This window comes from Panicum virgatum, chromosome 4K (assembly GCF_016808335.1).
Source record: "Panicum virgatum strain AP13 chromosome 4K, P.virgatum_v5, whole genome shotgun sequence".
Classification (NCBI taxonomy): domain Eukaryota; kingdom Viridiplantae; phylum Streptophyta; class Magnoliopsida; order Poales; family Poaceae; genus Panicum; species Panicum virgatum.
Window position 1 is genome coordinate 41,616,511 of NC_053139.1, and position 6,352 is coordinate 41,622,862.

Genomic DNA, 6,352 nt, shown 5'->3' on the forward strand with positions numbered 1-6,352 from the left:
GAAATGTGAACGAAAAAGAAGATTGAAGTTTAGTCTTCTAGTTTTATTTCTTTGTTTTAGAGTTTTTTCATGTATTTCCAAAACCCTCATTTAAGGTTAAGAGTCTAAGAACTCTTGTAACTCTTGGTTATATATATCCAACTCGTGGATAGAGAGGCCGATTGATCCTTTATATAAAAAAAGTTTTAAATGAGGCGCGTGCCCCTTTCTATTGTGTTATCTGTCCCTTTCTATTGTGTTATCTGGCTTGTTCCACGTTCTTGGAACTCCGTAGTACTCTATGGCAGCTTATATGCTTCTTCGGTCCTATGCTTAGCTTCTAGCTTCTTATACTGTGTTAATGTCCTAGGGGCGTTTCCGCTAAAAACACGTAGAGCTCCTAGAGAATAGAGGGACTCCAATTGCTCTCTCTCACAGGCAGGCTGAAAGTGATTATAAACGAGTTTATCTATCATCGGGCCCCGCCCAACTACGTTTGTGGGCTGAATAGTTAGGCCGAGCGAGCACGCACGCTAGCAATTCGTCGTCGTCTCCGACTGTCCAACCCGACGCCGCGAAGCCAGATCAGTGTTTTCCTTACCGATCGGTAACCGCCGGTTACCGCCGATTTTTACCGATACCGCTACTAGGCGGCAATCCATACCAGCGGTAAATTTTGAAAAATTTCGCCCGAATTTAAAATTTTCAAAAATATTTGAAATAAAAAAGAAAAAAATATGGTAAGAAAGTAGAGATGACATACATCATTCTAATATAGAACCGGGCACTCAAAAAAATAAAAAATCTTTCGGACCGGTAATCCCGAGCGGTATCCTCTAATCCCGAACGGTATTCGGCGTTTTCCGAGCGGAAATCGGCGCGTTTGGACCGGAAACCACTGCATTGTGAGTATTTCTTAATTTTACATTGATTTTTAGATGTTTGTTGTGTAGCTATATTCAAAAACATGTGTTCATATTAGCTATATGAATCCATTTGTTCATGGTAGTTGGATGTTAATTTGTTCATTTTAGCTATATGTATATATGTGTGTTCATATTTCAAATATGTACATATATTTTCATTTGTTCATTTGTTCATTTGGACCGGAAACCACTACTATGTATTATATATATTGACGATGATGGTTTGTGAGAACTATGGTTGTGATGATTTGCATGGACTATTGTTGTGATGATCTATATGGACTATGGATGTGAATTTCTATTTTTATGGATATAAACTTCTATTCTATGTATGTGTAAATGTTATATAATTGTTTGATATATACCATCAGTAATGATATTTACAAAATTACGGTGAAATGCTGCCAAAATTTTTAATTTTCCAAAGTCATACGGTGTTTACCGGTTAAAAACGACGGTTACCGGTCGGTAAACATCGATTACCGGTCGGTAAACAACGGTTACCGGTTTTTTGAATTTGAATTGTCATTTCGAGTGGTTTCTAGCGGTTTTCGGCAATTTACCGCCGATTTACCGATGCCGCTAGTTGGCGAAAATCGTTTTACCATCGGTATCCATCTAGCCGAAAGAGCAAGGTAGCAAAAAAACCCAAACCCAGAGGAGACGAGCGTCGCCGGCGGCGGCGATGGATCCCCTCTCCGTGCTCCGCGACTACGCCGCCCGCAACGAGCTGGACAAGATCATCTTCTCCGGCGACGACTACACCTTCCCGGCCAACCCCCCCACAGCCTTCACCTCCAAGCAGTCCAACCGCCCCTACCCGCTCTCCGCCGCCGTCTTCCTCGCGCAGCACCACGACCTCAAGCACACCGACTTCATCCAGGCCGCGCGCCTCCGCCGCATCCCGCCCGTCTCCCTCCCCGACCGCAAGACCTTCCTCGACTTCCTCCGCTTCGGCCACAACTCGCTCCCCTCCGCCGACCCGCTCCTCCCCTCCGCCTTCGCGCCGCCCGAGACCCACCTCCACCCGCCCTCGCCGCCGCCCACGAGCCCACCACGGGGGCGCAAATCCGCGCGCTCGAGCGCCCGTTCAAGGACCGCAACGCGTTCCTCGACGCCCGCGGCCGCGACTTCCTCGCCGTCTTCCAGGCCGCCCTGCGCCGCCAGGACGAGCAGCGCAAGGCCGGCGCCAAGGACGCGACGCCATCCTCCCGCGCCGACTCCGCCGCCGGCGCGGCCGCCCTCGCCAAGCCATGGTCGTGGACAGGGCCCTGGGCGACGGCGTCGTGCCCAGCGCCTCGCAGACGCTGATTACGATCTACAACGTCAAGGAGTTCCTCGAGGACGGGGTGTTCGTGCCCAGCGAGGAGAGGATGCGGGCGACCAAGGGAGGCAAGCCGGAGAGCGTCACGGTGCAGAAGAAGCTGATTCGCGCGGAGAGGGCGGGCGCGGCTGGGGGTGCCGTCTCATTCGAGGTAAGGGACAAGCCGGCTTCGCTCAAGTCGGACGATTGGGGGCGGGTGGTGGGCGTGTTTGTGCTCGGCAAGGAGTGGCAGTTCAAGGACTGGCCCTTCAAGGATCATGTAGAGATCTTCAACAGAGGTGTGGCTCTTGACCCTTTCTTCTTACATGGCATGCTTCAAGCATTTGCAATCTGTTTGACACTGTCCTGTTGCTACATTCTGGTTGCAATTTATTATGCATGTAGCTTCATTTGAGTATATTACAGGACACGGTAGCTTTGGTGTCATTTTGTTAGGAGCTTACCTTGTTTCAGCATTGGCTTTGAGCAATAAATTAGTTTTTGCTACTGTTTTTGTTGCTGCTTCGGGAATTAAACAATAACATGTACTACTTGAACTCCCTGTTTAGCTTCAATGCACTATATGTGGATCCACCCCTTCTCTTTTGGTCACAACCACTGAACTTTACCACCCACCCTTTTCTGTAAGAGGTCTATCTGTTTAATACTGGAGAAAATTCCCTATTTGCTGTAAAAAAGATGCTCTTCTCTATTTCCCACTGAAAATTTAAACTTCCTCCTCTACCGTCGAATCTAACTTTCAGCCTAGCAATGCCAGTGGTGCCCATCGCCCTTATAGATAGGGCATTTGCCAGTACCACTGTCCTTTCTTCCTTGTGAATTACTGGCTTAATGGCTGATATGGTTCTGAGGGATCACAGTATGCAATCAACTAGCACAGCCTTACTCTCACTATGTCTGTCAACCAGTAACTGCAGTTCTTGATCCGTTGTAACTTGGGTAAAAGTTTTCGATTCATCATCATAGTAGTGAACATGTACAATTTCCTTATAACCTTGTCCTGGTGGCTGATGGGTACTTCTGTACCATCGAGTCGACAAAGTCCTTAAAATTTGTTGTCTCAGAATCTAGAACCTTCTCAACAATAAAAGAACGGCAAATCCTTCCTAATCTTTTTTGGGGTTACCAAGAAGTTTGATTTCTAGTAAATAACTGGATTTGGGATTCATCCTGTGAATCAAAGTGGTATAAAGCATCAACATACTACTGCATGAAGGGCACTTTTCTTCAAAATAAGCATATGGAGGTGAGGGTTCTTACCCTTCTGGGAACCATGTATGGCAAGGGCTTGCCACTGGATTTGCCATTCCCTGGCTGCGGAACCTCCAGTAAGGCCCTGCATAGTGGCAGCGTCTGCTCCACTTGTCCCATGCCTTCTGCTTCGACCTCGCTGTGTCATCACCTCCTTGCCAACACTACGCCTTCTCAGAGCTCTCTGCCCGTGTCGGACAACGCCTCCACTGGCATGCCTCTCCTAACCCTCAGCCGTGAAAGACTGAAGCACTCCTCATCCGTGAACATGGAGATCTCCATCTGATCTGAGCCTAATCCTGGATCTAGGCTTTCGAGAGGAGCAAATGGGGAGAGGGGGACATGCCTGATTCAAACGGGATAAGGGAGAGGAGAAGTGCTGTCGTTTTTAGAGGTCTGGCCAGGTATTGGAGGGTAGTATGGTCATTAGCCCAAAAATCTGACATATGCAAACGGAAATGTGATGGCAATGGCTAACGGAACCAACGGTAGCAGCACATAAGGGTTGAAAGTTATATTTGATGGCAGAAAAGGAAGTATAAACTTTTCAGTGGCAAATAGGGATGCACATTTTTTTCGATGATTAGGAAATTTTCTCCTTATACTGGAGGAATGCTTTAGTAACTGTGAGTTCAGATCATCATATTCTCTCATATTCGACTACTCCATATTTGCTTCAAAGTTCTCTTTATATTGTATTGCTGCATTTCAGGATATGTGGTAAATGCTGCATTAAGTGCAGAGAAGGGAACTCTAGATTGTTCTGTTTCTCATGCAGCATGATATGGCATGTATTCATGTGGTCTAACATCTCGAAACTTTCCTCAGTTATTGGTTTCTATGTGCGCTTCGAAGATGATAGTGTGGAGGCAGCCAAGGTGGTCAAACAGTGGAATGTGAAAATCATATCTGTGAGTATGGGATAAAAGTTGAAATTTTCTTGGTTTCAATCAAATTCAGTGCTGCAAATGCTTACACCAACATGGTTGTGTTATGCTGCAGATAAGCAAAAATAAAAGGCATCAAGACAGGACAGCTGCTCTTGAGATATGGGAGCGCTTGGAGGAATTTATGCGGGCGCGCACATAATTGAAGTAACATGTGTACCATAACTGTGATCATGTACGCTTTCTGATTCACTTATACTGCTATGAAGATCCTGAGTTCTTGTTGGATTTCACAGCTGAGTTCTAACAGTATTGGATATGTCGTCTGTCATAGACTAAAATTCTCTGCTCAATGTCATTTTTTCAGTGGACTATTAAGGGTGTGTTTAGTTGGTGAAAAAGTTTGAATTTTGGTACTGTGGCACATTTCGTTGTTACTTGACAAATTATGTCCAATCATAGACTAAGTAGACTTAAAAGATTCATTTTGTGCTAATCAGTTAGACTGTGTAATTAGTTATTTTTTTTAACTGCATTTAATGCTTCATGCATGTGTCCGAAGATTTGATGTGACGTGTACTGTATAATTTTTTTTTAGAACCATGGCCGAAAGACCCAAATGTTATGTTGAGCTGGAGGCTTTATGCTTGCTGAATACTAAGGATAAAAGCAAACTATTGTCCAGATAGTAGATGGCAGAACGTCGTGTCTGGAAGCTACACCCACCAAGATTACGTCTTTTGTACACTAGACTAGGCTACCATGTGCTCTGTTTGTTTGTAACATTGCACTGTAGCTGCTAACTGACAATTTTCTTGGCAAGTATATGTGATTGCTTGCAAGTCGCGAATGAATTTCTTCAACAAGTCTTGGTGCTTCTCTATGTTGCTGAAGATATAATGTGTTTTTAATATAGCAGTCCACCACGCGTCCCCTCTCTTTCTCTCCCATCACATACGTGTCACAATCCTGTTGCTGCACATCTGACGGTCTTCAAGATAGGAGCCGGGAACCCGAGTGCCCCGTTGCTCCGTCTCGCGCCTTTTATCTGCTAGGCACTTCAAAAGTGAGCTTGTTCTGGTTCTACTAAAAGCAAAGATAAAACACAAAGACCAGATATCCCGATGGTTACAAGTTCTGTTGTAATTTGTTTTTTCATCTTATCTTTCTTTCTTTCGTGAAGACTCCCCGTAGTACTCTACCATCCTTTGTATACATGTTTAATGCATAATCAGTATGGGAATATCCCTTCTGTTTCCTTAAAAATGATACAGGCGTTTTATTAGCTACTGCTAGTAACCAACTCCAGGAATGCGTGTTTTTCCCCTTGCTACAGTCACGAGAGGGGCGAAAACAGGCGACTCGAGTTTTCTCGGCGGTGATTGCGTCGATCCCCTCGTCTCCTTCGACTCCGGCGCCTCGCCCGGGACGGGAGATGAGGGGATCTGCCCCTTGCCGTGCGAGCTTGTATAGGGTAGCTAGTTTCTAGTTTCTCCTAGGGTTTGCTTGCCGTCTTCCATGGCGGTGGAGCTTTTGTTGTTGGCGGCGGCGGTGCTGCTGCGGCGACGAATAATCCTCCTGGGCCCTCCTCTGTAGCTGTCGGCGTCCTTGGCGGCGTGCTGGGCGAGGGATCTGCGAGGCCGGCGTGGGTGGATGCCTCTGTTGGGTTGCGTGCTCTCAGATCCAGAGCAGCATCGTCTCCGGCGTTTCATTGGCGTCTGCTCTGCTGCTTCAATTCGTCGATGTCAACGATGGCGGAGCTGGTGTCGGCATCGGCATCTTCTACATCGATGATACTGCGAAGCTTTTGTTCTTGCTCCTCTACTTCTCCGGTTACGGCGTCGCCGGTGAGGTGAGTGTGAGCTTTCTCGCTGTCTTTGCGAGTGGGAGGCAGCAAGTTTCCCCTGCGGTGGCATTTCCTTCCAGGCTGCTATTGCTCGCGGTGGCTGCGGATTCCTTTTTTGGCCGGCTAGGTCGCTGGTGGC

General features: G+C 46.8%; 1 pseudogene; it reads left to right on the forward strand.

Annotated features, from left to right (window-relative positions):
* The first annotated feature begins 1,522 nt into the window (after nt 1–1,522).
* Nucleotides 1,523–4,848, forward strand: LOC120704118 (annotated as a pseudogene).
* Nucleotides 4,849–6,352: the final 1,504 nt, after the last annotated feature.